This window comes from Budorcas taxicolor, chromosome 3 (genome assembly GCF_023091745.1).
Source record: "Budorcas taxicolor isolate Tak-1 chromosome 3, Takin1.1, whole genome shotgun sequence".
NCBI classification, from domain to species: Eukaryota; Metazoa; Chordata; class Mammalia; order Artiodactyla; family Bovidae; genus Budorcas; species Budorcas taxicolor.
In genome coordinates, this window is record NC_068912.1 from 43,425,209 (window position 1) to 43,432,093 (window position 6,885).

At 46.2% G+C, this 6,885-nt stretch overlaps 1 pseudogene; it reads right to left on the reverse strand.

Moving 5' to 3' along the window:
- Positions 1-3,967: 3,967 nt before the first annotated feature.
- LOC128045554 (AT-rich interactive domain-containing protein 3A-like) lies at positions 3,968-5,465 on the reverse strand (annotated as a pseudogene).
- Positions 5,466-6,885: the final 1,420 nt, after the last annotated feature.

The following is a 6,885-nucleotide window of genomic DNA, read 5'->3' on the forward strand; positions in this document are numbered from 1 at the left end:
AGGATTCTTGCCTAGAGAATCCCCATGGACAGAGGAGCCTGATAGCCTACAGTTCACAGGGTAACATGACTAAGCACAGAACAGGTGGAGAAACCCCCATCACCCCATATTCTGGCACTAATTGGTTTACGTGTTCAGTTCAGTTGCTCAGTTGTGTCTGACTCATTGTGACCCCATGGACTGCAGCACACCAGTTTTCCCTGTCCATCATCAATTCCCGGAGCCTGCTCAAACTCATGTCCATTGGGCCCTTGATGCCATCCAACCATCTTGTCCTGTCGTCCCCATATCCTCCTGCCTTCAATCTTTACCTGCCTCAGGGTCTTTTCAAATGAGTCAGCTCTTCACGTCAGGTGGCCAAAGTATTGGAGCTTCAGCCCCAACATTAGTCCTTCCAATGAATATTCTAGACTGATTCCCTTTAGGATAGACTGGTTGAAAATAAACTTGTATTGTTTGAAGACCCTTATTTTGAGACTAATCTCAAAACGATACTCTAAGCTGTCCAGTGCAATACCCACCAGCCAAATATGACTATTTAAATTTAAGTTTTAATTATTATGGCTGTTGTGCAATTGAGATGTGACTAGTATCGGACTTTTATTTTGGGGGGCTCCAAAATCACCACAGATGGTGATTGCAGCCATGAAATTAAAAGACACTTACTCCTTGGAAGAAAAGTTATGACCAACCTAGATAGCATATTCAAAAGCAGAGACATTACTTTGCTGACTAAGGTCCATCTAGTCAAGGCTATGGTTTTTCCTGTGGTCATGTATGGATGTGAGAGTTGAACTGTGAAGAAGGCTGAGCACCGAAGAATTGATGCTTTTGAACTGTGGTGTTGGAGAAGACTCTTGAGAGTCCCTTGGACTGCAAGGAGATCCAACCAGTCCATTCTGAAGGAGATCAGCCCTGGGATTTCTTTGGAAGGAATGATGCTAAAGCTGAAAGTCCAGTACTTTGGCCATCTCATGTGAAGAGTTGACTCATTGGAAAACACTTTGATGCTGGGAGGGATTGGGGGCAGAAGGAGAAGGGGACGACAGAGGATGAGATGGCTGGATGGCATCACTGACTTGATGGACATGAGTCTGAATGAACTCCGGGAGTTGGTGATGGACAGGGAGGCCTGGCGTGCGGCGATTCATGGGGTCGCAAAGAGTCGGACATGACTGGGCTCACCCCAGTGTCTACTGAACTGAACTGAACTGAGTATAACTGAGAAGCTGATTTTAATTTTATTTGACTTTTAATAAATTTAAAGAGCCACCTGTGGCTAGTGGCTACCATATTGGACATTGTAGGTACAGAATATGTTCATCATCACAGAAAATTCTGTTGGATAGGGCTGCTCTAATTAATAAAGTAAACTTATCGAGAAAACTTATTTTTAAAATAAACTCCCCTCCCAACCAAAACAAAAACAAACAGAAAACCTCTCTACCTCTTGAATAGCTAATTTTCCCTCTGTCTAAAAGAAGACTCAGGGAATTCCCTAGTGGTCCCTATGCTTAGGACTGTGACTCTTATTGCCAAGGGTCTGGGTTTAATCCCTGGTTGGGGAACTAAAATCCCAGAAAAAGTAGACTTGAAACACTTCTTTCTTGCATGGTTACCTCTACCTGCCATTGCAGGGACAAGCTTCCCGTCCTGCTCCTTCCTGCCTTTGCCTCACTTGAGTTCAATTAATTAGGATGAACCAGTGAACTTGAACTCCTTGCAGTCTGACTTTCTTCCCCACTACTTGCCTGTAATCATGGTGTGCTTGGCAAGAGGTCCAGCCACATCTCTCTCCCCGGTGTCTACTAAATAGTTCTCTCTGGATCCACCTTTCTCCTAAGCTCGTTTTCACTCTTTAGCAACTCAAGGTCACCACACGTTTCAGCAACATCTCACCAGACAGACCAGGTCACCTCTGAACTATTTCTGCCGAACCTGAGATCAGTCATGTTACCATTGTTGTCCCATCAAAATAACCGCAGGCTTTTTCATGTGACAGAAGGCATTCCTATGCAGGCAAATATTGAAGGTAACATGAATCTTTGTGCTCAAGCTCAGAATTAAAGAAAAATAAATTCATTAGGAGGCAGTCCCAGTACTGAGCAGAAGGGCTCTAACCACGAGCTAATTTGTATTCAAGTCAGAGTCCTATGAGAGAACTCTCTGCCAGCTTGCTAAAACTGAGCAGAAGAATTTGGAGACAGTCCAGAGGAGAGCCTCAGAAACAGCCAAAGCATGACAAGAATAATTGCAGTCCTATTAGAAAGAGGCCATCTATATCAGGCTTTTACTGAGTACCATGTGGAATGTTACAAGGCAAAGCATGGGGGACAGCTGCTGTGGATCCTAACAAGAGACGGCAGAAGAAATGAGAACAGGTGGGAGATCAAGAATTAAGTTTGAGTTAGGGGGAAAGTCAGGGCGGTTAAAGATAGGCTTACCTTCATCTCAGCTGAGGAGGGGGCAACCTCCCCCCACAGGTAGCACAGGGCTCCTGCCTACCCACATTCCCGGGGAGCCATCTGACAGGGTTAAACTTGCAGTTAACTATGTAACTTGAAGTTTGCTGCAAGAAGCTTCTAAATATGTGGTGCCAAGTGAAAGTTGCTCAGTCATGTACAACTCTTTCTGACCCCATTGACTAGACAGTTGCTCAGTCATGTCTGACTCTGCGAATCCATACAGTCCATGGAATTCTCTAGGCTAGAATACTGGAGTGGGTAACCTTTCCCTTCTCCAGGGGATCCTCCCACCCCCGGGATCAAACTGCATTGCAGGCAGATTCTTTACCAGCTGAGCCACAAAGGAAGCCCAGAATATGTAGATAGTTCTAAAAACAAGGTAAAAATGGAAAGTAAAAAACAAAAGTTATAAGCCAGCACAGAAGTGTAATTATCTGGAACAACCTAGCAATTTAATTTCCTTGAAAAATGCAACCAGATTTCAGACTGCAGTAACCAAGGCAGATTAACTAGGTTGATGGCAGGTGTAATTAAGTAATTGGAAACTGCAGGCATGAATATAAATCTAAACATGACTGACAGTTTGAAACATAATAAATGTTCTGATATGACAGAGAGGGGTCCACAGGCTAAGCCAGCACACCGACTCTGCAAACCAAGGGCCTCACAGATTGTACCAGAACCTGGCCTTAGTCCTATTTTGTTTCTGGCATAAGATCAGAAGGGCCTTGTTGGTTCAAGTGTTCCATGGACAGAGCAGGACAAACTGTCAGAGAGTTGGTATAATGTTTTAAAACCACCACTGTCACTGACTGCACTTTCTCAAATAAGTTTGTGGATATTAAAAATATTGATATATAAACGCAATGGTTTCCAATTTCTTTTTTTTAACTTGTTTTTTTTTGCCTTTTTTTTTTCTTTTTCAAGTCAGTTTCCCTGAATGAACACAAATATATAGATACATATATCCTTTTCCTAGGTTTGATTCCTCCCCCAAGAATAAAATAGAATATTTACAAAACAAAACCCCGAAAACCTCTTAAAAACCCTGAAAACCTCTTAAAAACCCTATAGAGTTTGAATTTCACTATTTCTTTTAAAAAAACAACAACAAAGTTCTCGAAAGCAACAACAAAAAAATTCAAGTTATCTTGGCTCAGGGGTTTCGTTCAATACAAGGAGCTGGATGTGGTGAGTGTTTGGCAAATGGACCACAAAAAAAAAAGCAAAGAAAAAAACCAGATAAAAATGAAAAAACACAGTACAGGGATGCACGAGGTTAACAGGATTGACCTGTTGAAACCAGATACCGGTCCACGTGGGTCCACCAGGGCTGCAGGCCCTAGTAGACATTTGCCTGTCTCATTTCTAATTTCCTTTGATACTCTCACAATTCATCTCTGAATGTCCGAAACATGAGTAATTCAAGCGTTCCTTGGTTTTCCCATTTTATTAAATTTTCTTTATGTATATGTATATATATTTTTCTTTTCCTTTTGGTGTTAAGCTGTTTCTCCTCTGTGGATACCTCCCCTCCCCACCCGTATCTTCCACCATCCCAGCCCCTGCTTGGCCCACCTGGACCCCCCTGCGCAGGCTGGCAGGTTCCCAGGGTGGGGAGTATTCGAGGTAGATGTGGGGGGTGCATACATCCCTGCCGGCCCTGCCTGGCTGCCTGCACTGCTGCTGCTGCTGCTGCTGTTGGTCCCGCTGTTTCCTCCCCGGCTGCCGCCGCCTCCACCTCTGCTGGAGCGGAGCATGGCGTGGAGGCCGGCGGCTGGGCGAACAGCACTCCTGTGTACATGGTTCCGTTCATCTCTACTGACATGCCAATACTCTTGCTGCCGTTCATCTCTACTGACATGCCAATACTCTTGCTGCCGTTGGTGCTGGTCAGGTTCACAGCCGAGTCCTGGCGGCTCTCGGAGGCTTGGCTGTTGATCCGGATGCTCATGGGCAGCTGTGCCGTCACGGCCAGGAAGTTCTGCTGAAGTGCCCGCTGCATCAGCCGCTGCTGCTCCTCTGCCACCAGGGCCGTTTTCTTCTCGGGAGGCTCCCCATACCCCAGTTTCTCCCGGAGCCGCTCCAGGGCAGCTGCCTGTGCTGCTACGGCCGCTTGGGCTGCTGCTACCTGGGCCCCCACCACTGGGTGACCAGGGAGACTGGAAGGTGGCCGGGGACTGTGATGGGGATGGCCGCATCCTCCTCTTTCTTGACCTTGGGGGCTGGGGTGATGGAGCTGCTGTTGATGCTGGTGGCCAGGCCCAGGGAGGACACAGGCAGCTTGGGCGAGGACAGCATGCTGTGGGCCCTGGCCGGCAAGCAGGCAAAGAGGGAGCCCCCAAAGCTCTGGTGCCAGCCCTCCCTCCAATTGCTGTCGATGGCTGCCTGGAGCTTGCTGGGGTTGCTGAGGCCATGCTTCTCACACTCCTAGGGGTACAGGTACTTCACATACTGGGTGCGCAGCGTGAAGGCAGCGCTGGTGATGGACATGGGCAGGTTCAGTCCCTTGGTGATCTCCCACCATGGCTTCTTGTTGATGACCTCCACCAGGCCTCCCTTCTCCGTCACTAGCACATACAACATGAACAGGTTGAGCACCTGCTTTCCACGATGGGGATGCGGTTCACAGGTGTCCCTCGCTTCTGCATGAAACTGAACAAGTCATCCAGGAACTCCTTCCCCTTGGGGTCTGCGTCCAGTTCATACAGCTGCTTGACCTGCTCCTCATACGTCCAGTCCCAGTGGTCTGGTGGCTGCAGCTGAGGTGCAGGATGGGTAACCCGGGGACAGCTGGGCCGGTCCCCGGGCGCTCCTGGCCACCCAGTGCTGGGGTCCACTGTCACAGTAGAAGGCCTGGTGTGGCTGAGCCTTGCGGGGGAACAGGGCTGCGGCGCCCAGGCTGGCGACGCCCGGCAGCCCAAGCCCCTCCTCGTCCTCAGAGACCTCATCCTCCTTGTCCTCTTTGTCGAGGGGGGTGGGGTGGGTGGGGTGGCTCATTCACGCGTGTACAGAAACCTACTGCCCCAGCCTCACCGCACAGGGCCCCCTCGGGGGCGGGGCACAGACCCCACGCCTGGCTTCTGGCCCGGGCCGCGAGCTGCGTGCTGCTGGCTCCTGACCACTGCCGGGTTTGTGCATGCTTTCCAGTTTCAATAAAATACTGTTATTTCCATAAGATGTTTCTTTTCAGTTTGTAATACTTTCTAAACACAACAAAAATTCTTATAGCTTCCATCTTTACAAGCTGTTAAATGTTCTGCATAGTATTTGTGGACATATGAAAAAATCATTTTCGTGGTTGCCCACTGAAATGTATACCACGTTTCAAAAGTTGGATCAATATCCTAGAAACAAAGTATTATGTAATTCATATAAAATTATCCAGTGAAAGTTTAACATTTCTGTAGAAATGAAGAGTAGTGCATAAAAATAAAAGCAGAAGGAACATATCTTTTCAGTATTATGAGGTTAAAAATACCTTAACATATAGGAAACTAGTGTAATTTGGGGGTCAATATTTGGCAGATATGGGAGGGGTATTGTTTCTTCTTTTTTTTTGTTTCTTTGAAAAAAGACTATAATGGTTTTTATTCTGTGTTCATCTGATGTTAGGTTTAAATTGCCCAAGGAAGTTGAATAATATTGATTATTACTGCTTAGGTTCTATATTTCATATGAGAATTATCCTTGCATAAGAAAGATAGTTAAAGGGAAAGACCGTGGCAAACCACTTCATCCATAAGAGAAATTATGTTTTGTTCACTTGTATTTTGTTTGCTGAATAACATATTGGTTACGGGGACTCACAGCATATTTATCACAAATGAGGATTAAATCGTTTCCATGACTTTCTAATTTTTGACCCATTTCCAGTTCAGTTCAGTGACTCAGTCACGTCTGATACTTTGCAACCCCATGGACTGCAGCATGCCAGGCCTCCTGTCCATCACCAACTCCCGGAGTTTACTCAAACTCATGTCCATTGAGTCGGTGATGTCATGCAACCATCTCATCCTCTGTTGTCCCCTTCTCCTCCTGCCTTCAATCTTTTCATGCATCACGGTCTTTTCTGAGTCAGTTCTTCATATCAGGTAGCCAAAATGTTGGCGTTTCAGCTTCAGCATCAGTCTTCCAATGAATATTCAGGACTGGTCTCCTTTAGGATGGACTGGTTGGATCTCCTTGCAGTCCAAAGGACTCTCAAGAGTCTTTTCCAATACAACAGTTCAAAAGCATCAGTTCTTCAGTGCTCAGCTTTCTTTATATTCCAACTCTCACATCCATACATGACTGCTGGAAAAACCATAGCTTTAACTAGATGGACCTTTGTTGGCAAAATAATGTCTCTGCTCTTTAATATACTGTCTAGGTTGGTCATACCTTTTCTTCCATGGAGCAAGTGTCTTTTAATTTCATG